At 34.1% G+C, this 25,764-nt stretch overlaps 2 pseudogenes; both read left to right on the top strand.

Annotated features, from left to right (window-relative positions):
• Positions 1–12,459: 12,459 nt before the first annotated feature.
• Positions 12,460–12,966, top strand: LOC107499441 (annotated as a pseudogene).
• An 11,707-nt stretch (positions 12,967–24,673) lies between these two features.
• LOC118609543 lies at positions 24,674–24,792 on the top strand (annotated as a pseudogene).
• The last annotated feature ends 972 nt before the right edge of the window (positions 24,793–25,764 follow it).

Below are 25,764 nucleotides of genomic sequence, written 5' to 3'. Positions count from 1 at the left end.
ATTTAAGTCTACCATCTTATTTTGAGCTAATTGCCCTGCTTCTTAAATATTTCTTTTTCAATCCCTTCTTTTCTTCTTTTGAATGATCAATAATAATAATGTCAGAGTGGATTAAAATAAGAATTAAAACATATGACAAGAATAATGTACAGTTTGGATGAGAATAAGTGCAAAGTCCTTACATTATCCAGGAAGGGGCAAATTTGGTTGATTATATTTGAAAAATTAAAGATACATGTGATAATGTATAAGTAAACTGGTAAAAGGAATAATGCACTTAGCTTCCAAACAATTAGAGGGAAAACATGGAAGGATGAAACATATTCATCAATCCACTTTTATTGTTCTTCAAGTCTTTCTGAAACTTGTACCTTCATGATTCATCGAAATCTCCCATATGATTTAACTTGTCTCTCTATAAAGTGTGCTCTGGGTAATTTCTTCTTGTTTTTCTTCTACTTAACTTTCTTTCAGCTGTATATAATCAATTGTTTAACCAATCTATTGAGTTTTCAATATTCATTATTATAATTTGTATTTCTAGAAGTTATATTTCATGCTTCTTCAAACCTGCTATTCAATTTTTAGACTTTTATATTCTCTTCAGCTATATATGAGTTTGTCTTTATTTCTTTGAACATAAAAAAATAGTTGCTTCTTAATTTATGGTTGATATTTCCAATATATTCAATGTTTTGGAGTCTATTTCAGCTTTGAAGTGTTTTCTGCCCATTATTTCTCTGTGCCTTTTTTCAATGTGTGTATTTTTATTTTTGACTAGTCCGGTTTAATGTGCTTTAAAAAATTACTTGTGGGGAATCTTTGATAGCTAGGACAAAAGTGACATTTTCAAATAAGATTGCTAGTTGCTTCTCCAGAAGTTTAGGAAAACTTTGTCTGGATTATTTTCAAGACAGCTTAACAGCTCCACTTCATGGTAGGGTTTTAGAACTACCCAATTGTAAATTGGGGCTGCATTGGAATAACTTCTAAGGGACTTATTTTCACATCTAAACTGTTGAACACTCAGGCAACATTTTTATAGGCTCACAGGTTCTGGGTGTTGGGTCTAGTTGTTGTTTAACTCTTCCTGAAAATCTGAGTATAAATCAGGAGAGTCAAAGATTAGCAAATACTTCTGACCACTGACCAATTAGTGTCAATAGTAATTAAGGTGGCATTTTGATCTTTTATCCTTCTCCCATGAGTTATTTCTAATTTGGTATTCAATTTAGACAGAAAAGAAGGTATATACTTTATGTTTTGTTTTGCTTTGTTTGTTTCTTTTGGGTTTTTAAATTAGCTGTCTTTATTTAACTGAATGGTATTTTTACAGGTTTGAAATATAGGCATACATCTTTGTCAGAATATGATTTAATCATTATTACTTGATACTAAAATAAGTATAACTCACATCATTTTTGATTTACCTTATCATTCACGTACTTACTTAACTAATGCTTATGGAGTGTCTGCTGTCTTCTATTACTACTCTAAGTGTTGATTGTATCACTTGGGAACTTCTTAGAAATATTGAGCAATTAGATCAGTTTCAAATTTCTTAAAAATCAAGCGAATATTAAAGTATAATTTTAGATCATGGTGAATATGATCTAAAATGAGATAATAGTTATATTATCAAATAATAAAAGGAATAAAATGTGTAGGAATCTATATGAATTTCTTATATTTTTCTAATATGATCAAAAACATTGTGTCTTGAAAAGAAAAAAAAAACATCAAAAAGAAGAGACTCAAATTAAAGTTAAGCTCCAGCAAGTACATCTAAAAATATTATGTGATGACAAATGAAATCTTCACATTAGCATTTAAAAGTGCTACATTTTTGTGCCTTAGGATCTCAGTATTATTGTAACATAGAAGTAATATCGAGAGTATATAAAAATATTTCCTCAACATTTATTTTTTCAAGTATATTAAGCACTTTATAAACTTTTGGATAAATAAAAAACTCAATCAGCAGAGGTCATCTAATAACAAACTACTAAAAACAACTGTAGGACCTAATTTCAAAGCATTCTGTAATGTAATTGAAGCAGTAATTACCTGACTTTAGGATGAACAGTAGGAAGCATTCATTTTTTTTTCAACACTTCACATAATTTTTATCTAAGAAAATACACCCTTTACATTTCTAACAACAGTTTTGATGGATAGGAACAAGAAGAATTTGCACTATAATTTTTCAGTGCATTATAATAAAGTGAATGTTTTCTAAATGTCATAGTTTAAATTTCATGGGGCGTGAAATCTGCTTTGAAATGAAATTTAAAGCCTTTTTCAAATAAGAAGACTAATCTTACAGTCAAAAATACTTTATTTTCCTAGACATTATTAACCTTGGAGTACTGCTTGCAAAATGATAATACTTTCTGACATATTAAGATTAAATTTGTCTTTTATAATTACATTAAAGAATACATTTAAAATATATAAGATGCAAGAGAAGTGTTAAGTGTGTGCAATAGTAGGATTTCCATTTAGTAATAATGAATTTAACTGCTCATCATTTATATGGTAATGTTAACACATATTTGAGCAGATCACTTCTGAAGAAAACTATTTTTGGATTAATCATGGTACTTAATGTCATAAATGGTAACATTGAACAGTAATCTAAAAGAGAGTTGGCATTAACTTTCTATACTACTTTTAAATATTAAAAGCACATAATTATTTTTATTGATAAAGTGAAATTCCTTTTCATATCAGCAAGTGCTATTTTAGTACATTCCAAAATGTTTTAAAATGTGGTTTAAAAATTAATTAGTTATACCTTTGAACAACTTGCTTTCAGTTTGTTTTTAATTACAAGTAGATGTATATGAAATTTTTTTGCAAGAAGAATGTTTGGTGATTGGCCATTTTTTTTTCAGACATAGGATATCGATACCGAAACTTTCAAATATAAATGACAACTATAAAATTAAATTTTATCTGCTTCGAGACCTTGAAATCTTAATGACAATGGAGAGTATTATGTATCTTTATTATTCCTTAATAATAGGACCAATAGCGATTTCCATTTTTACAATCTTAGTGTTTTAAAACCTGACCAAAGATAACAAGTTGGACAAATGAAAAAGATTGTTAAAGGCTGGCCCATAACCTCGCAAATGTCTGTGAGCAAGAAAACAAGCCTTCTTCTACTATGATAAATATTCCATGCCAATGGCTGACTTCCATTCCTCTTCTCAGGACTTTTTCACCCTGCTCTTCTCGGCATCCTGACAATTACCAACTCTTCTGGGCCTTTGGTCCCACCTGCTGGTTGCTCATGAGAGTTGATGGCCAAATGCTCCTGACTTCTCTCTCAGAAATTTATGTTCAGGCATACCTTCCTTCATTTTGTTTATACCTTTGTTTCTGCTTGTTTGATTCATGCTGGCCATAACTTAGTTAATTTCAACACAGTAAATATTTGCTTTTCCCAGAGATATAGCTCCCTCTAAATATCTTGTTTTCTATGTGCTGCCCCATTGTCTCACAAGTCTCTTTTCTTCTTAACCATTAGTCTCATCAATTTATCATCACCCATCTCTCAATCTCTCCAATTCTAACTTGAGAATCAAAACATGCCTGATAAAACAGACTATTAATATTACTAACAACCTGTATCAAGAAAAAGATAAACCTAAAGAATATTTTAAGTCTTTTAAAATATTGACTATTTCCCCCTCTTCCCATATTTAATTGTTCAAATTCCTCTTTATAAATAAACCAATATTCCTAAGTGCCAAGATTCATAATGAACAGAAATTTTTTCTTTGCTGTCATTTTTTCCCAATTTTATATGTTCAATTCTTCAGAAATGAACATATACAATGAGAAAAAAAAATCGTACGTAGTGTGTGGAGGGTTGGGTGGTATGCATTGTATGAATGCACACATACATGTGCATGTGGGTTTGTGAACTGGATCGATTCTCTTACTTAATATTCAGAGCATAAATCTTATTAGAAAGTACTCTCCAAGTTGCATTAAACCAACTTAAATAACCTATTTTTTATATTGGATGCTGTTTTTATTAAAGCTTTTTATCTTTATTCTTAGTTTAATTTTTCCCCAGTAAAAAATCATTTTGTTTAATACTCCAAGCATGAGGACACAAGTAGCAATTGGCAATAAAAATGTTTATACTAACTTCTCCCAAAGAACCACTTGCACATTTTTAATGGCTTAATATGTATTAAAAGTATTGATTCTTCCCAGAGGAATTAATACTACATCATGGACAATTTTCGTTCAGGTCAAGTAAGACCTATCCATGATCAAGAGTAATTTTTATCCTTTAAAGTAAGCTATGTAATTGGCAACTACACTAAAGGCTATCATTGTTACAATATCATTCTCATTTTAATCACTTGAATAAACTGTAGATCCAACTAAATTCTTGAACCAAAGAACAAAATCTTGACTTTAATTGTCTAAACTTAAGTGAGCATTTTAAATTGTGTTTCTTAGAAATGCTTCATTGAGCATTATTTGTGGGAGAATCTCATTAGAATTCTCAAATGATTGCTGAAAAAATTAAATATCCTGGGCTGGAAAAGAGTCAGTCTAGATACTTGCTCTCCTATTTAAGTTTCAGCATAGGGAAAAAAGTTTTACTAATTGTAGGCACAAAACGTTCTGTTTTATTTGATCTGTCCCGTAGAAGCATCTCTGAACTAGGAGAAGATCTGAACTGTTTATAGTTTAGGTGATTTGTTCAAACAACAATTTACAGCTTACAAAGTGCTTTAATTTATTTTGTTTCATTAAATATATTTCTGCATTCAACCTCTCTAATAGACATGAATACATCAAAAAAACTTTCAAAATTTCAGTCTCTAAATCCATATATCTACAAATTAGGATACTGAAAAACATTTTTGATTCTTTCTTTTTTTTAAGAATACAGATTTTCACTGTATTGGGACTTAACTTTTTTATTTAGTTGGTCGGCCCTACTGAAATATATTGTCTCATAGTACTAATGTAGAAAATACAATTTTATTGTATAAAATAAAAATTGCTCAATATGGAGAAATGAATATCCATGTGGCTGAAATTGTTTCTATTTTTAAATATACATACTAAAGCTTATTGTGTATTATGTAGTTTTAACCAAAAATATTTTTGTAGTAAGAATTATCACTATCATCAAATAATATCTCTTCAAAAATTGTTATGATTGTTTGTTTCTTCATTAGCCATATAGTTATATAAAACATTGATAAAGATGCTAATGTAGCACTATTTGAGGGTCATGACTTATTTAAAGTGCTATTTATAAATGCTGAAATAAAGGGTACAAAGTTAATATTTGACAGCCATTTCAAAGCATGTCACTGAAACAGACTTTTGTTTTAAATAAAGATAAGCTGATTTTAATATTTGCAACATGTTATATGACTCAGGTAAATTATAGAAAAGTTATTATAGTCACTAAATGCTTCAAAAAACGTACAAAACTCTATTACATCTATCAACTCTTAAAAAATGCCATTGAGACATGTACTATAGTGACATATTCCACCACGTATTTGTCACTCAAATGCTTTATGCTCAGCCAAATTTAAAAGTGAAATATGTCTTTGGAGCATAAAGACTATGAGTCAGACTTTTAAACTATGAACCATACAAGAGAAGTTGTTTTTATTTTTCAGGCATCTTTCCTGCAAAATCAAATAGAAATATTCTCCTTATTACTATCTACCAAACAGCATTTAACTCTCCTAGTATAAGTAACATAGTACTGTCTATATAGATTATAAAGCTTATATTAGTTACTTGGGCTGCTAAAACATAATATCATAGACAGTGTGGCTTAAACAACAGACATTTATTTCTCAGTTCTAGGGACAGGAAGTCCAAGATCAATGTATTGTGCTAGCTGACTGGTGAAGTCTCTATTCCTGGCTCATTGTGTCCTCACATGGTGGAGAGAGACAAAGAAAAAGAAAGACTGAGAGAGCTCTCTTGTGCCTCTTCTTATAAGGGCACTAATTCCATCATGAGGACCCCATCCTCATAAATTAATTACCCCCTGATGCCTTATATTCAAATACCATCACATTGCATGTGGGGGGTTAAGACTTCAACATATAAATTTTAGGGGGACATAAATCAGTTCATAGCAAAGCTAGTTTTTAATTGTGAAACATCGGCAAAAGAATTGATAGAATTCATTAATGGCTGCAACAGTCTCTCAACCTCTAGTCACCCCCTCTCCAATCTACCCCAAATGTGTATATTGTATCTCTTGTAAAGTTATTAAATATCTGTAACATATGTTCTCTATCTTATCAGAATAGAGAAGTCTGTTCCACAAATGCTTAAAACTCTCTATCCTATGAATAGTATAAAAACCAAACAGGATGTCAAGAACATATCTCTAAATTTTCTGCTTAACATATCTATTTTAAGCTCCTGAAAATATACATACTAATTAATGAAACCAAGTAACAGACCAAGGAGATGTTTAAAAGCCTATGACAGCCAAATGTGATTAGAACCTCATTAAGATTAATATTATGTATTAATGACAGTAAGAAATATTCTCATTGGCAATGGCATGCAGTTTCAGTTCTACTGGAAGTAACATACACTTCTAAGGAATTACCTGGGTAACATCTCTTTTCACAAAGTAATTATCTTTTTATGTTTTGACATGGATGACACTTGTTAATGCCAAAGTCTTAAGGTGTTACAAATGCATAAATCACTGTCAAACACTCTCAATTACATAATGTGGGGTATTTTTATTCTAACATCATCATCATCAAAAAAGTATTTAAGTTACTCTGCTAAGAGAATTACATATAAGACTTATAGTAAGGAGGGTTTCCATGTTGAAAATGGTTACACTAGTGAATAAACAGAGAACGGACCTGAGAACTACAAAAAATAAGGTACAAAATCAAGAGGATCTTGACAAGTTAAGTCAGAATAAAGTGTAATTTGAAACAGTGGCACACATTTGTTGTGGTGAAATTCAATGATATAGAAAAGCTATATTTAGTCCTATAGCTATCTGAGTATGATATCTCAGAGGACTGGAGAACTTGGCTATGGAATCCACTCTCCTTTCACAGAGACTTCCTCAACAAAATGCACTTATACCTATCCTTTGAAACTACTTGCTCTGAACTCTATCTATAACAATTTGCAGGAGCAAGCAGTCAAGTTCAGTATACAACAATTTTTCATATAATTAACCACCATTTTCCTCTCACGTTGCAGAGAAATAGATTGCCAAGAGTGAAGCTTTGTTATTTATGATCTGGTCATGGCATTAGAACCCTAATAGGCATCATACTCTCTTGTATAAGTCTGAAGGGGCATGGAAGTCCCCAGGTGGGTGGGGAGCGAATACTGGGCAGCCAGAGATGGAGGATAGATGGGAAAAGGAGAAACTTAAAATGGAAGTGAAAGGATAGTCAGGAAAGGGAAACAGAAGGTAGAGAGCTAGAGGAAAAGAAAATGAAAACAAAAACAAAAACAAAACCAAGAGAAATGTGTATTGTGCATATTGAGGAACATTTTCTTTTATGCTACAAGGTGAAAAAAATGACTTTCATAGTCACAAGCAGAGTATTCAGATGGAGTGTGTATTGCTATACTAAAGCCCAGAAAAAGTGCTTTCACTGCAAAATTCTGCAGGAAGGACAAATAACTATGAAGGCTTCCACCATCTCATTGTTTACAGTGTACTAGGTACTGGAGGTAGTATACAGATGTGTTTTCTAGTTTCCAATTTTTAAACAAAACTGTAATTCAGTTGTTTATGCTCATTTCACAGATAGAGACATGGAGGATCATATCATTTAAATGGCTTGCCAATAGCAGGAGAGTTCTTCAGTGGATCCTAGACTCCTATCATATCATTTTGATAGACTTATTTATAATATTTGATATTTGTATTATTTCTGATACATTAAGGCACATTTAGTTGCTTTTAGGATAAAGATTCCCTGTGAAAGTGGTTCTAATTGATATCTATTGCTTACTCTACATAAAATAGTAGGGTTCACTTTGGAGAAACTGCTATTCTTCCTCTCCCATCATGAAGGACTGGTAAGGACAGAAGAGTGTGTCCAATCACAGACTCTCTAAGCCACAGGACTGATGTGTAGATGGCCATAGGGGACAATATGTTTCGAAGAATGGTTTTCCCCATTATTTCTCTAATGGATACTGGTAGATGGGAGCTGTTGATTATGAGACTGTAAAATATGGAGTTGCTCGGTTAAGTGCCTATTACTTAACCAAAGAGAATAAGATCTTTAGGCACTAGACAAAATATAGTAAGAGGCAGAGTGCTTGAAGCATTTGGGTATCTAATTCCAAGCATCTCAAAGACTAAAAATTCCCTTTTTAAAGTTTTGTCACATTGGTCAATAGTTTCTCTATTTTACCTGTTAATAATTGTCAATTAAAATAAAAACAATTAGACATATATAAATGAATCGATCTAGAAAAGAATAAATATAAATTTAAAAAGTGGCATTTCATTGCATAGAAAATTGATCTATTTGTCTATAACATTAAAAATATCCAATTTTTAAATGGCTATTATGCTTTTCATACAAAAATAAATAATATACATTTCTTATAAAGATAAACAGATAAAGTGGGAAAGGGAAAGGGAGGAAGAAAAGAAGAATCAGATCATGCAAATAAAAGTAATTACATGTGAATTCTGTTTTTTTAATGCTATGAGAAAACATGGAATGTCAATTCTAAATTTGTGATTAGTGGAAATAGTTTTGATATCCATGACCTAAAAGGTAAATAAAAGCAGATGTACTCAAATCTGCCATTCTACTTTATTTTAGATGAGGGTAAGCTTATTTATAGGAATAGTAGGGTTTGTTGTACTCTCAAGATTGAATTCTGCTTACATTCTTCTTTGGTCCTCTGTCAATGAGGTCATCTTCGGCTGGGTCTGCACATTTATATCGATGTGCTTGTTATATTAACATGAAAAGGACCAGAAATCCACATTTTGTTTATGTTAAGGAGCATGGACTCCTGCCTGCTTTTATCTGACCTTCCCACCCCATTGTCTACTCTCAATCCACTTTCCTGGAATAATACAAGGACACCAAGGAACTGAGTTGAAAATCACTGACCAAGAAGACAGTGGTGGATCCTGTAAAGCCCCTGACATTGGTCCAATGCATTTCCCCTTTACAGACAGAAGTAAATTTCTAGTATCAAAATGCCAGGAAAGGATAAGTATGGACCAAGTAATAGTTCTGTTGTATGCAAAGCATAAGTATGTTTTTATAAAGACAATATGTATACTAAAGAGATGAGGTCTCTGGGATAAACATGGACTATGGAAATATTGTGTAATGTGATTCCTTCAATAATATTGTCCATTGCTAAATGCATGAAAAATTTGATATTTATTTAGAGTATTAGAATTAAAATTAGTGAGTATTAAAAAAATTTTTAAGTGTACTATATTTAAATTATGTTTTGGCATGTTTATTTTTAAAAATCCAGTTTGTTCTAATTATTTAATGTAATATTTCAATTTATACTACTTTGATTTATGTAAATAATTATGTTGTCATACAAGAATGGATTATAGCCATCTAAATTTAAATTCTACCTAGAAGTCACTGAGACAATGATTTATTTAAGAGAAATACCAAGATTTGCCAATTGCTTTAAACAAAATGATTCTTTAGAGGACATTTTGTTTTCTTATAAGCTTTTTAAAGTCAATTATAAAGAAATTAAATTATTGTCATGAATAAAGATTAGTGAAGGAAGTGGTTGTACCAATTTTATTTGAATTAATTACTTTTGTCTAGTTATGCTATTATGATTACCAAGAACTTTCCTTTATGAGGAGAAATAAGATAATTTGGAACAAGTTCTTCCCTAAAGAATAAATACAAATTGTCAGTAAACTTATGAAATGATACCTATCCTCACTAATACAAGAATCCAAATTAAAATGAGATGCCTCTTTCAATTAAATTTTAATGAAGTTAAGTATTCTAAGCCAAATAGGCAATAAATTATTTAAGAAAACTCATTTATTCATTTAATAAATATACAGTGGGTGCATACTATATGTCAGACATTCTGTACCCTGGAGAAGTGGGTAAGGAATCATACAAGTCTCTACTTTGATAAAGCCTACATTCCAGAAAGGAAGGCTAACAACAAACACGTAAAAAAGTCAATAAATTGTATAAATCTTGAAATTTTTAAGTATTATGAAGAAAATAAGGAATAGCAGCTAAAGGGCTAAATGACAGGGTATGCATTATCGATAAGGAAAGGGAACTGCAGCAAAAAGCTGAATTATGTTGACTGACTAGCCATAAAAGAAATCCCTGAATAGGCCATTTTAGACTGAGGGAGCACCACAGAAAACAAATTGGAGGAAAGACTAGGACTGGCATCACCAAGGAACAAAGATACAGGCAAGGACCAGATTATTTACAGCCTTCTGGAGCAACGTAAAGGCTTGAGATCATATCCCACATAAAATGGGAGGTCACTGGATCCTTTTTATCAGGAAATTTACATAGTCTGATGTACACTTTGGCATCTGTGTGGGATGGAACTATAAAGGGGCATGTGGGAAGCTGGGGGCGAGTGAGAAAGACACTGGTAAAATCTTTATGATGGATGATAGCAGCTTATATTAGGGTGGTAGACGTGGAAGTTGTGAGAGGTGGCCAGATTAGAGATAGAGTCTGAAGTTTGAAGTTATAAGATGTGTAATGGAATAAATGTGAATGGTAATAGTATGTTGTTATAAGTAGATGAAGAACAAGTACTTAAGTAAGATGGACAACATTGAATGGGAAGACGTTGGAAGGAAAAGAGTCAACAGTTCTATTTTGAATTGTTAGGTTGATACACTGGGGAGAAATGTTGGACATTGGAGTGGAAATTTTAAATTTTCAAGTTGTATATACAGTCTGATATTCAAGGGATTGTGACTAGTGATATAAGTTTGGGAGGATATCATATTACAAGTGGTATTTTTTAAATCATGGGTTTGGAAGGAATCAGCAAGGGAGAGAGAATACTTACAAAAAAAATTAAAAGATCTAGGATTGAGTCTGAGGATACTTCAGTATTTAAAAGGGTAGAAAGTTGAGACACTTGTAAAAGAAGAGATCTGAATAAGTAGCAAAGGGGAAAATAAAAACAATAAATAATTTTTAAAGTCCAAAGTAAGGTAATATTCCCTTACAAGAGAAGATGTCTTTATAAAAGCAAATGTTGAACATCGGGTGAAATTTGGAATTCTTGTCACCTACAAAGGCAGCATTGAGTAGTTGCAACAGAGAACATGTGGTCTCAGAGCCTAAAATATTTGCTAATTGTCCCTTTACAGAAAATGGTTGCCAACCCCTGTCTTAGAACCTCTCTTAGTGCCTTTATCCTTCTATGTTATATACAGCTTTATCTAGCAGTATTATTTATTCTCTTAGACCGAAGCAGTAAATGAGAAGTGAACAAACATTCTCAGTTCCCTGACCGACACTGAGCATAATAATGGCCGTTGGCTAAGAGTCTAATGGAGTCCTTATTAAAACAATTACTTCAAACATTCATTTTTTGAAACTAAAGGTACAGCCATAAGGAGTTCTGTGGTTCTTTTCTAATTACCAAAAGGGTCAAAAGAGTCCCCAGGGTAATTAGTGAAAGAACTAAACAATCACTCATGATAAGGTGACTGACTGACTATGGAAAGGCTAGTGCCTTGAAAAATTATGAAGCAGTTTGAAAAACATTTATTTTTCCCCTCGATATAGATTTAGCCTACTCTCTGTGTTAGTTTTATTCTTGACATATATGTGTGAATGTGTCCAACAATTCTGATCTTTACTCCTGAAAATGTGAGAACAGAAACAGACAAGCTAAAACTAATGAAGATGGAGGAACAATGAAGACCAGACCCGGGCTGGACTGCATGGCTCACAGTGACAGAGTTCCTCTCCCTGCTCTGTTCTGTAGGCTTTGGCATAGTTACAGCCAACACCAATAATTCAGCTAACGGCTTATGGCAATGGTTCAGTTTGAGTGACTCTGCTTAGAGAAATATATAATGAGAAGAGGAAATTGGATCCTTCAGTAAAAATTACTTCATTAGATAAGTCTTGAACGTCACAAAGAATAGGTAGAGATCTACGTGGGGTTTTTTTTTTTTTTTAAGTGGAAGATCTTTGATAGAGATGAGAAAGGGGGAAAGGAAGAGAGAGCATAGAAATTAAGGATATGCCTGTGATTTCTTAGGTAGTTTTCCTCTAGAATCTGGGGAAAATCATATATTATGTACAGCTTTAACTATTTCTTTTCTTTGTTGTTTAGGAATAAATTGTGAAAGACTTTTAAATAGAACAAAAAGATTACCAGTGTTTTCCATAGAAGAGTAGGCTTTGTCTAGCATTCCTTTTAGAATTACCTGAAGATATGAGGTTTTTTGCCTTTCAAAAGACACAGTCGTCGTATATGAACCTGCCTACCATTGCCCTGTGGAACACAGACTCCTCTGCACTATGTGGACATTGCAATCTCATATAACCACGAGAGTTCACTCAGTGTGTCTGCTGTGGTGGAGGATGGCCAGGGGAAGTTTTGCACATATGTGGCACCATCTTCCTTGAACACCCATGGGAAGTCATGTATGACCTATACTTCTCCAGAGATTCTGAAGAGACTGAAAAGGGAGAGGAGGCCCTTACTGTTAAGGCTATGCCCAAAGAAAAACTTCAGGGTGAACAGACTGCTCCAGCCCTTGAATTTACTACTGCTCAACCTGAGGTCGCGGATGGGCCAGAATGCATGCGGGTGCCATCTGCACCAGTCCAGGAGTTTCCTGATAAAGACTGGGGCACTTGGTCCACCACCGAAGTCTGGTCTGCAACACTCACTGCTCAGGCCACTGAATGGGAAAGAACAACAATTGAGTGGTCTTAAGTTGTTTTTCCACAAACTGTTAAACAGAAAATGGAAAAAAGATTGAGGGAAAATATACAGTTTCTAAAATTTGCATCCAGCAAAAAAAGTGTAGCAATATGTACCTGCTAGTTTTTATTCAGCCTTAACTATACCAGCCCCTAGGCCCACAGGGCCATATCCTACACAAAATATGTGCTTTTCATAATTTCGGAGACCATATGGTGCACACACAGATCCAACCAGACCTCTGTCACCAAGAAGGTCATATCCATCTCAAGGATTATATCTAACTCCTCCTCTTTCCTAAGCACCAGCACCTGGGGACCACCAGTAACATATCCTGCTCCTGCTGGATTGCATCCCACACCAAGACCCTATCCCACTCCCAAAAGTACTTTTCAACTGCCTTTAGGACTTTGGTGCTCACAATGCCTGGTGGCCCACATTCTCAACATTCGGTTAACAATGGACGAAGAGATGATGCTTTGCTTTTTGAAGTATCTCTCTACACACATAAACGCATATGTAAAATTGCTAGTTTTACTATTCTTAAAGGGCATTCAAGTAAAAAAATTTCTTGCACCACTCAGAGAAGATACTTGCCTCTTTCACTTGAATATATCAAATGAATTCGATTATATAAAAGTGTTCAAGTAATAAAAGCTATTTACAACTCTGGAAAGTATAGATAACTGATAGCAATTCAAATAATTTTTGTCTATATATATACAAATAACTTCTGTTTACAGGAAAGACAATTGATTACTCTGCCCAACTTCTATGCTTCCATTAAAAAAAAAAAAGTTACAAAGCTCTAGAAAAAGAACTGAACAAAATAGAGACAAGCAATCTACCAGATGCAGATTTCAAAACCCCGATTATAATAAAGATATTCGATGATCTCAGTGAGAACTTCAACAAAGAAATAGGAAACATAAAAATGGAGATAGAAAACATTAAAAAAGATCTAGTCATAAATGAAGAATATAATAACTGAAATGAAGAATATATTAGAGGGAATCAACAGTAAATACGATGAAGCAGAGGACTGAATCAGTGATTTGGAAGGTAAGGTAGCAGAAAATACCCATTCAGAACAGTGACAAGAGAAAAGAATCCCAAAAAATGAGGATAGGTTAAGGAGCCCCTGGAACAACATCAAGCATATCATCATTCACATCATTGTGGTATCAGAAGGAAAAGAGAGTGAGCAAGAAATTGAAAATCTATTTGAAGAAATAATGATGGAAATTTTCTCTTATCTGGTGAAGGATATAGACAACCCCAAGAAGCCTGGAGAGTCCCAAACAGATAAACTCAAAGAGGCCCACATATGCACGCATAATAATTAAAGTGCCAAAGGTTAAAGACAAAGAGAGAATTTTAAGAGCAGCAAGAGAAAAGAAGCTCTCATAAGACTGTCAGCTGATTTCTCAACAGAAACTTTTCAGGCCTGAAGGGATGGGCACAATATATTCAAAGTGATAAAAAGCAAGGGCATATAACCAAGATGACTCTACCTCTCAAAGCTATCATTTAGAAGTAAAGGGCAGATAAAGACCTTCCTAGACAAGAAAAAGCCAAAGGAGTTCATTACCACCGAGCCAGTATTACAGGAATTGTTGGAAGAAATTCTTTTAGAAGGAGAAGAAGAAGGAAAAATATATATATATATCAAAAATATGGATAATAAAATGGAAATAACTACATATCTATCAACAAGTACTTCAAATGGAAAAGAATTAAATGTTCCAATCAGAAGATAGGGTGGCTGAATGGAAAAGAAAACAAGGCCCTTACATATGCTGCCTACAAGAAACTTACTTCAGATTGAAAGACACATACAGACTAAAAGTAAAGGGAAGAAAAGGGTATTTTTTTAAATAAAAACAAACTAAGCCATGGTAGTAATACTTATACCAGACAAAACAGACTTTAAAACAAAAGCTATAACAAGAGACAAAGAAGAACCCAGTAATCCCACTCCCGGGTATTTATCCAAAGAAATCAATACATTACTTCAAAGGGACATGTACATCCATATGCTCATTGCAACGTTATTTACAATAGCCAGGAAATGGAGAGGACCCGGGTGTCCATCAATGAATGAATGGATAAAGAAGAGGTGGTGCATATATACAATGGAATATTACTCAGCCATAAAAAGAATAAAATCTTGCCATCTGAAACAATGTGGATGGACCTAGAAGGCGCTGTGCTGAGTGAAGTCAGACAGAGAAAGACAACAGCCACATGATTTCACTTTTATGTGGAATCTAAAAAACAAAATAAACAAATAAATGGAAGAAGTGCATAGACACAGAAAACATTTTAAGGGTTCCCAGATGGGAGAGGAAGTAGGGGGATGGGTAAAAAGGGGGAAGGGATTAAGAAAGTACAAATTGGTAGTTACAAAATATTCGTAGGGATATAAAGTATAGTATAGAGAATATGGTCAATAATATTGTAATAACTATGTGCAGTGTCAGATGGGTACTAGATTTATCAGAGTGATCACCTTATAAGTTACATAAATGTCTAATCACTATGAAATTAATATAATATTGTACGTCAACTACAATTGAAAAATTTAAAAAAAAAATTAACATTTTGCCTCAATTTCTAAACCCATCTCAACATTCATGATTAATCATAAATGTGTGGCATTTTGTACTAAATTTTTCTAGTACTAGTTGTAACATCTTACTGGATTCTTCTTTAATTAGATTAAAAAATAAACTTGGCATTCATTTGTTTTATATTTTATAAGTGTCGTGGTTGTTAAAAGATAAACTGAGGTATAAAAATTTTGAGTTTATTTGAGAAAAATCAAATTGAAACAGCAGCAAACCGCAATTTGCTAGAAGCTCTCCCTCAGCAACTAGGGAAAAACTTTTATAGAGAAAAGGCAGAAGTAAAGCAAGGAAATTATTGATCAGCTATAGCTTAAAGCTTAGTTAGCTGTGATTGGCTGTCCTTAGGTTTCTATTTCATAACCTTAAGACATTTATAGGCTTAGATTTTATTTTTCTTAGGTTGGCAGCCACAGCATTATAACCACATCAGTCTAATGGCCTCTTCGTTTAATTAGTTTAATATGTTTTTTTATCTTTTTAATTAAAAAAAAAAAAACGTTTCCTAATGATTATAAACTCTTTTTAGTAATTCCAAATCTATAGGAAAAGAAAAATCTTATCTACCTATCTAACCTATAGTGGTGATGGTGGGAAGATGATTAAAAGGACTAGGCGGAAAAGACAAAAGCGGCCTGTTTATATTTATCCTTCAATTTGCCATCTGGAGAGAGAAAATGTAATTTTCTATGTCTAGAGCACTGAGTGGTGGAGCAGCCCTTGCAGGGGTTGGGAGGTCTACAGTGCACGTTGACAATCAATAGTCCAGTGCACAGCTCTGAGAATCTATTCAGGAAGAGGACAAGGACTTCCAAGAACGGGATAAATAAGAAAGGCAGATACTCGAGAATTATACATGTACTCTACTGAGTTGTTTGTGAACCCTATTTAATCTTCATTAAAAGCACATAGAAAATTTGTTCATTCCCTTCTGCAGATTTGGAAACTGGTGTTCAAAAACATTTAATACAAATAAAATACCAGTCTGGATGTGAAAAAAAAAGTGACAATTTCATGCATTAACAGTATGTCTCTCATTGGAGTACCTGGTACTCACTATGTAGTATGTCTAACAAAATTCCCCAGGGTGTTTAGCCAGAACTGCCTCGCTTATACCTATGGGCACAGCATTTTCACAGGCATGCAGTGCCACTGACTCTGCTTATCCACTTCCAGCGGCTTCACCTTCCCGTGATAATCCCTCCTGCAAACACTTCCAAACCCCCCAAAACTCCATGACAGCATTTCCTGCTGCCACCACTGCCATTACCGCCGTCTTCTTGCTTAAGTCTCATTGTGCAGGTGCCAGGTTGCACTCAAGTTGTTCCAGTGGGTCAAGACGCTCCACACTAAATGCAAAAGCTAGTGCTGGTCCTGGTGTTGGCATGCAGACTGATATTGAGGCCTTCAAAGCCACTCAAACTGCAGTTGCTGCTGGCACTGTCTGTGGTTTCCCAACAGAGAAGTATCAATGACTCTGCTGAAAGTGTTCCTCTGAAGGAGGGAAAGGTCGTTCGCATTTCTACCACACACAAATAATAACTTCAAAACTGCTTCCTTGAGTCTCTCACAGAGATTTCGAATGACAATGATTCATTAATTTATCAAGCTAGATGCAGCTGGCTGACTTTTCACGCACAATAATTTTCCATATTTTTAAAGTTGGGCACAATCCCATGAGAAACTGAGCTGGGAACAAATGATGTGAGTGACAGAAATTATGCCATGTTCAAAAATATAGGCTCTCCTGAGTCATTTAGTATAAAAGAAAATGCCCCTACATAGCTCACCGTCTCCTAAGAATATAACTAAATTATAGCTCATTGTACTAATATTGGTTCATTTCATAATTCTAAGGCATTAAAAGGGTTCAGTTCTGGTCAGTAGACTGTTTAAAATAATGAGGTAGTGGGTAATTTTTCAAACTTTAATTCAAAATGGTTTTAATAAACTAAAGTTTTGGTGCTTAAAACAATGAGCTTTTGTTATTGGAAAATCAGTCATATGGAACACCTCTTTCACTAAAGATTCTGGATAATGAGGCATCATTAGAAAACAGGAACAGTATCATATTTATTTTCACACTATTCACCACAAAGTAGAAATCCAATGTTCAATTGATTCTTGAATTTAGAGCAGGAATATGAGTTCAATTCAAATAATTGAAGGGAAAATAATTAAATATAAGCAATCAATATGCTGCTTATATTGACAAACCATCTCTATTCAAGCCATGGATAGGATAATAGAAATTATCCCAAAGGACAGACCCTAAATTCTGAGGAATATTGGAAAGAAAGAAGCAAGCACATCTACAGGAGGAGCAAATCCTATTTGCAGAAGGGATAGACTGGAACTGTTTTGTGAGGTGATTCATCAGGTATTATACTCCATCATGAGAGGGCAGTAAAAAAGTTTAGTTCTGCCAAGGAATGCCACCTTTCCCTAAGTCCCTTATATTGGCACATGATGGCTTGAGACAGAAGGAAAGGAAATTAAAAAAAATAAATAAATAAGGTGGGAGGTCAGCAAACTATAGCCAGTGAGCCAAATTCTGCCTGTAGACTGTGACTGCTGTAAAGGAAATTTAATTGGAACACAGCCATGCTCACTTTTTTGCATATATTCTGTAACTACAGCAAGGAAAGAGTAGATTAAATGCCAAAGAGAATATATGGTCCTTACCAAAATTTTGCTCGAATTCCTACCTTAAGATATTGTGTACAAGTGTGAAACCTATATCATCTTTGAAAGATATATCTAAAAACTTCTGAACCAAAAAGCCTCGGCAAAGGTTACTATATGCAGATGTTGACCTTAGAACCACAGAACTAGACTTTGGAAAGCAAAATTCTTGGATGACTTCACTCTGTATCTGAGCTTATCTCACCACGTACCAGAAAGTTTCCTTGCTCTCCTCTCAACTATAGATCAAGTATTTCTTGTTATATGCTATTTCCTATTCAAATCTATTTGGATTATAGAAGAAAGTCTTGTTCTGAAAATTATTCCAGTTGAATATACTGATACTGTTAACTTGAATATTCTTTACAAAAGGTGATAGCTGCAAAAGTTAAAATGCATAGTATTTTAACCAGGTTGATCTACCATAACAAAACACCATCAACTCAGTATCTTAAACATCAGAAATTTATTTCCTGGAGTCTGGAAAGTCCAAGATCAAAGTGCTGACCAATTCAGGACCTGGTCAAAGCTCTCTTCCTGGTTTGTACATGGCTTTCTTCTCACTGTGTACTCCTACAACCTCTTTTTTTATGCCCACACATGGAAAGACAGAAAAAGCAAACTCTCGGTGTCTCTTCTTATAAAGACATTAATTTCATCACGAGGCCCTCACCTTCATAACCTCAGAAAATAATAGCATTTGCAGAACTTTTTCACAAAATAAGATACAATTGTAGTTCAAGATTGTTTTGTAAAGCAACTGCTACAAAGTTTATTTTCTCCTTTCTATAAGGTTGTTGATAATCACTGGTTATTATTTTGTTTGGCAGATATCCTTCACTAACTTAGCTCTTTGTTAATTTTTTAACATGCAAATTTTTTCTTAAGTTGAGTATTTGAATTCACTCTAGGTGTAAAAAGAGAGATTGTAATTGTCGAGCCACTTTTTGCTGTATATTTAAAATGTATAATTATTTATTGTATCAAGGTTTTACTTTTGAGATAGTTTTAAAATTGTTTTCAGATGACACTTACATGCATAATTGTAATTTGTTTCTAAAAGTAGCTTCACCTAATCTAATTTTTTGGTAGGAGTGGCTGTGACAAAAAATTATAACTGTGATGAAATCTTTTTAAGACATTAAAGTGTAGCAGACTTTCTACTGCAGCCTCACCATAAATGACAACAGATAGGTAAAGAATCCTACCTATTTCTTAAATTTAATTAAAGAGACACTGAGATATGGAATCAATGAGCTGTGGGGAGCCAAGTGAAAGAGCAAAGCCAAGTTAAAATTATGAAAAGCAAAACAGACCAGACTGATGAACAAAGGCCTAAAGAAGAATATTTTGCCTGAAGGATACTGAAAGAATGAATCTGGTTTCATACAGAACCCCTGGTTCCAGTGACAGTCCCCATAAGACCTGACCACATTTATCCAAACCTTTAAAATAAAACGCCCTTTTTGTTTAAGGGATCTTGAGCAAGTTTCAGTTCCTTGCAACAAAGAATCCTTGTCTAAAATAGAAACTGGTGCCAAGGACATAATAGAAAGATAGTGATTCTCAAAGGTGTGAATTTGCCTATTGTTTTGAGAAATGGAACTTTTGTTTTGTTTTGTTTTGTTTTAGTTATGGTGACATTGGTTAATGAAATCCAGTAAGTTTCAAGTGTACAATTCAACAGTATGGCATATATATTGCACTGTGTTCACTGCCTATAGCTAGATTTCTTTGTCATCACATATTTTTTTCAAATAGTATGTTTTTCAACTAGGGGACAGAAGAGGCTGGAAGGGCTGTTATCTATAGGGTACATTGTGTCTATTAATCTATTACCTGTAACCTGGTGGGATATAGATCAGATCACTGAAAGAAAATTGGGGTTTGGGAGGGACCGGGTTTCAGGATATAGGGTAAATACAGGAATTCTTTATAGCCTTAAATAAAATTTTGCTGAGTATAATCAGTGAAAAGCAAAGTACTCACACTAGTGTAAAGGCATGCAGGGTTATAATTAGGAGAAAGAAGAAGGGGCTAAGAATAAGGACAACTCAATAATTGGTGGGGAGGGGGAGGTTTGGTTTTATGTTCTATGGAAAAATAGAGGTTCCCAGAAGAATCAGGGACTGAGGGAGTCAGAGAATCAAATGGATCAGGGAGTCTGAAAAGATACTTAAAAAGCAAATCTGGTTCCCATGACCAATCCAGATATAGCTACAAAGAGAATGCACTAAGACTTCCAGTGACTTTAAAACATTCCATCATTTGTTAATTTCCTTACTCCATTCTTATAATTATTAAGAATAAATTCTTTAGAAATAAAAAAGGAAGCTAAGTATATTTTTAAAAAAGAAATTGGGATTAGGAATTCTATGTTCTATTCCACAGTGTCCTGTTGAAGAGAACAAAATTATAGGGAAGATTAAGTGACATACACTGGAAAAGTAGGTCAGAACTTGGGGTCTAGAAGAGGAAAGGAAGATGAGAAGGATATAGGATTAAATCTCATAAATCATCCTGAGATATTCACTGGCAAGTAACTCCTTTTTTTTCCTATAAGAATTGTGTAGCAAAATAGCAGAGACAGGTGGCGGGGTAAGGGGAATGGAAAAAGTTAAGGCACAAAAATATATATATTAAAGCAATTCAGAGAGAGAAATATGAGTCCAAAGCAGCATTCATAAGTTTCCAAAATATGCCTTTAGAAAGCATTGTTCTCTGCTTTGGGAAAATTCTAAATACCCGACATCGGAGGGAAACATATACTCTGTTTGAAAGTGCTCTCCAGTCTCTCACTAAAGTGAAACTTGAAAGAAATAACGTTTTTCCCCTCTGAAAAATCATGTAAAATGATTACAGACTATTCACATAGTTACTTTCTACTAACAAAAATCTTTCTTCAAAAGTTTAGGATTTTTCTATTCTTTTTATTATATAAGATAATCTCTCAGTTGCTACTGCTTAAATTGGGTCAGAAGATAAAACTTGCAAAAAAAAAAAAAGTGAAAGGAAAGGACTTTTATTTAGGCTCTGACATAATTCATTATGTTTGCAACTACACATAAAAGGAAAAAAGATGAAACCCAAACTTATAAATGCACTTTTATATGGCTGTCAGGAAACACAAACACAGCCACTATTTATCTGATGACATTGTAGAGAAAAGTAGTTCCCAAATGATGTGAGGTTAAATCTACAAAGATGAGGTGAATTGTAAAGGGAAGCATTTAACTGGTGAAGCCCATCGGCACAGACAAGCAATCAAGGCAGCATTGTCACTTTTTCTTCCTCAATGAAAGGTTTTGGGCTTTGAAAACAAAGTATCTTAATAATTACATCAAATGTTTACTTCACTTTGCCTGTCTATAAATACAAATTCACTATTTGACACAAATCCAAATGTTGATGATTCTAAGATAGCTCAAATCTTTATTTCTCTTTGTATTTGTTACTCCGTACTATTCACTTACCTGTCTTCCCCACCCACCTATAAACTCACTGAGGACAAGGATATATCTATCACAGTGGCTCTGAAAGTGTGATTCCGGGACTAGCAGCATCAGCATCAGCATTCCCTGGAAAATAGTTAGAAATGTACATCCTCAGGCCCCATTCCAGAACTAATGCCCAGCACTCTGCTGTAAAAAGTCCTCCTTGTGGTTCAGATACTCACTAATGGTTTTGAGAACAACTAATGATGAATCACATTCAGCCACTAAACACAGTACCTGCCATGGCGTAGAATCTAGCAGGGAAAGGTCGACCTATGCAAAAACCTCTCCTGTGCTGCTTCCAGCACACTCACTATACAGTGTCCCGTTGTCTTAGATTCCAGCTATCATATAAAATGTGAAGTATTTGCCTGTTCATACAATGGAATCACATTAGTCCTTTCTGGGATATTTTCAATATTAAAAGAAAATAGTAACACCTATTGTCGACTTCTTTTTAGACTAGGGGCATCAGGAAAAGCTTCCGACTTAGCTAACCGTTCTTTGAACTCATAACACCCTGAACTGTGGTAGGCATGTTATACTTTTCCTTTCTTTCACTGTACACTCCTTAATGGCAATTGCTGTGCTCCTTTCTCAGACCTCAAGAACCTAGAACCATACACAACAGGGAGTAGATATTCAATATATATTGAATGAATGAATGAATGAATGAATGAACTCTCTAAAAATTCAACTTTCCATTTGCAATTTCCTAGTACTGAAATTTACAAATATTTCAGTAGTAAGTTTCATCTTCAGAATTTTCCTACACTGATACAGTTTGGAAAATATTAAACCCATTCACATTATGTAATACTACCAAAGTGTTCAGTCACTCTTGGCTAGAAAAAAAAAATACAATATTCTGGGGTTCTGGAGATGAAAAGCATTCTGCTAACAGGGGTATTCATAATTATTCCCATTCTCTTCAAAATAATCAGCTACTTGAAAACAGTAATCCAAGTATAACTTTATTGGTGATATTCTAACTATTGGTAACTAAGAAACAAGACAAGTTAGCTAAAGACACCTATGTGGCCATTCATATTTTTTACAAGTTTAAGTGAAGATGCTCACACCAGCACCACCAGCTAGCTGGTTAAATGTGACCAACCACAGCAACCTCCATAGATGACATACTATTATAATTCTTACTAATTTCCTACCTGTTTATACTCAAAGGGATAGAGAAGGGCTTAAAGGCCTAAACACACTCTTCTCAAAAATATCCTTCCATTACAGAATATAGAAAATTTGTGGGTCTACAGAGCTTCATTGAGCATAATCTTAAAACTCAGTCTCACAAATTTTTATAGTTTCTATTGTACACCTTCACTCTAAATATAATTTTACATTTTTTTACTCTAGATAGAATGTTTCTTATTTTACAACAAATAAAACTAAACCTACATAAATAATGCCCTTCTTTATAATTAAAAATATTATTCTTTACTATTGACAAATTTAATATTTTCTAGCCTCATATCTAGGAATTTTCTCAGGTACTATAAAAAAAATAGTCCTTGATCCTTTACAGCCAAACTATTTCCAAAATTCTACCCATTTTACCTCTAGTTATATTTCAATTCATCCTATAAAGACATGGTCCCTGCTGTAAACAAATTTAAAATGTAAGAAAAGTTGAATTCCTTTCCCCAAGCAACTTTTCTTTTTCTGCCTGTTGAAATTCTACATATACTTAAAATAACCTAATTTGTGAAACCACTTCCCCATTTGTTGATAATCTCTTCAGATCTAATCCATGGCTTTAAACCTATATGTTGAAGACTCACAAATGTATGCTTTATTCCTCTGGAGTTCCAGACCCAAATAATCCACTTAACATTGTATGTCTCAACATAGCTTTCACATGACTTAAAGTTCAATTTCTCTAAAACTTACCTCAGTCTTTTCCCCCAAAACCTGCTTCCATTACTCAAGTCTTTCCATATATATTCTTTACAAAGCAAAACACCTGAAATATATCCTCAAATCTGACCACCCTCTGCTTATCCTTTACAGCAAACCATTTCCCAAATCTCATTCATTTCAACTAATTACATCTCGAATCTATCTACCTGACCCTAACTCCAGGACTACCACCTTAGTCCAAGCTATTTTCATCTGTTACTTGGATTTCTGCAATTGTAGCTTAACTGACTCCAATACCTATACTTGTATCTTGCAATACAGCAGCCTGCTATCTGTAATCATAAATCTGAGCATATCATTCCCAACTGTAACTTGTCCATGGTCTCCCATTGTCTTTACAGTGAGGCTTATACATTTTTAACATTATTTATAAGGCCTTGTTTGAAGTCTGAACCCTTTACCAAGGCCTATAAGGCCCTACCTCTCCAATTTATCTGCCCCTGTCGCCTTTTTACTGTCTATGACCCAGTAAAATTGGCTCTCATTTTTCAGTTAAACCACTTTTTTGTCCCATGTTAAAATCTTTACTCAAAATGCTTTCTCTAACTATAATATCTTTCCAATTTATTCCCTTTCAAACAGCATCCACTTAAATATCACTTTCTTAAAGATACTGTGTCAGATCATATTTTTCCAAAAATAGCCACAGCATAGCAACATTTATTGTCTTGCGTGCTGTCCCTGTTCTACCAAGAGCTAGAGTGTATTTATCCTCTCCTTGAACTATGGCTGACTTGTAACTGCTCCAACCAGAAGAGTATGGCAGAAATGATGCTATGTGACTTCCAGGGCCAGGTCATAAAAAGGGATGCAGGTTCTGCCTGGCTCCTTTGGAACTCAACCATTATGCTGTGTGGAGCCCAAGGCATATACAAAAGCCTTATGTAGGTGTTCTGGCTAGCAGTTCTAGCTAAGATCTTAGCCAACAGCCAGCAGCAAGCCCCAGACATATGAATGAATGTTCTTCGGACGATCCTGTTCTACAGCCATGCCACCCTGAACAAACCCGATCTCATCTGATCTCAGAAGCTAAGCAGGGTTGGGTTTGGTTAATACTTGGATGGGAGACCACTTAGGAAGACCAGGTACTGTAGGCGTAAAAAGTTAATTAATTAAAAAATAAGGGATTGTGAGCTAAATTCCTCGTAATCCACTCTGCCCTGTTGGAATGCTTGACTCACCAAATCTCTGAGGGTAATAGTGCTTGTTTGATACACTAAGTTAGAAGTTAATTTGCTATGTTTCCATGGTAATTGGAAGAAATGCCTCCTCTGGTCCTTCTCTGAGACTAGGTCCTGCTGCCACCAACAAACATAGCTTACATGATATTTAACTCTACCTTTAATGTCTATCTTCTTTTCCACCTTGGAAGTTTGATGAGGATATATATTGTTTCAGCTTTGTTCACTGCTATATTCACAGTGTAGCTATTCAGTCAATATTTGTAAAATTATTGAGTAAAATTCTGTTAGAGATAATTAAGGAAAGAGGAGCCTGACACTCAGAAATTGAAGTTATGTTCATGGCAACACAATTTACAATAGCCACGATATGAAAGCAACCAAAATGCTCATCAAGAGATAATTGGATAAAGAAGTTATGGTTCATATATACAATGGATTTTACTCAGCCACTAAAAAAATAAAATAAAATTCTACCATTTGCAATGACATGAACAGACCTAGAAGTTATTATGCTGAGTGAAATAGGTCAGACAGAGAAAGATAAATACCATATGATTTCGCTTATAAGTGGAATCTAAGGAACAAAAAGAACAAATTAATCAAAAACAGGCTCACAGATATAGAGGATAATCTGGTGATGGCCAGAGGGGAGGAGGATTATTGGGGGCCTGGGAGAAAGGTGTGAAGGGTTAAAAAAGTATAAATTAGTAGCTGATAGATGGTTACGGGGATGGGGAGCATGGCATAGGGAATGTAGTTAGCATCAATGTAATGGCTACGTGTCGATTCAGAAGAGAGAAAGAGAAATTAGGGGGGTCATTTTATAAACTATATAAATGTATAACCAATATATTGCATACTTGAAACTAATAATAAAATAAAATT

Source organism: Rousettus aegyptiacus, unplaced genomic scaffold (assembly GCF_014176215.1).
Source record: "Rousettus aegyptiacus isolate mRouAeg1 unplaced genomic scaffold, mRouAeg1.p scaffold_m13_p_11, whole genome shotgun sequence".
NCBI lineage: Eukaryota > Metazoa > Chordata > Mammalia > Chiroptera > Pteropodidae > Rousettus > Rousettus aegyptiacus.
This window is presented reverse-complemented; position numbering and strand designations above follow the sequence as displayed.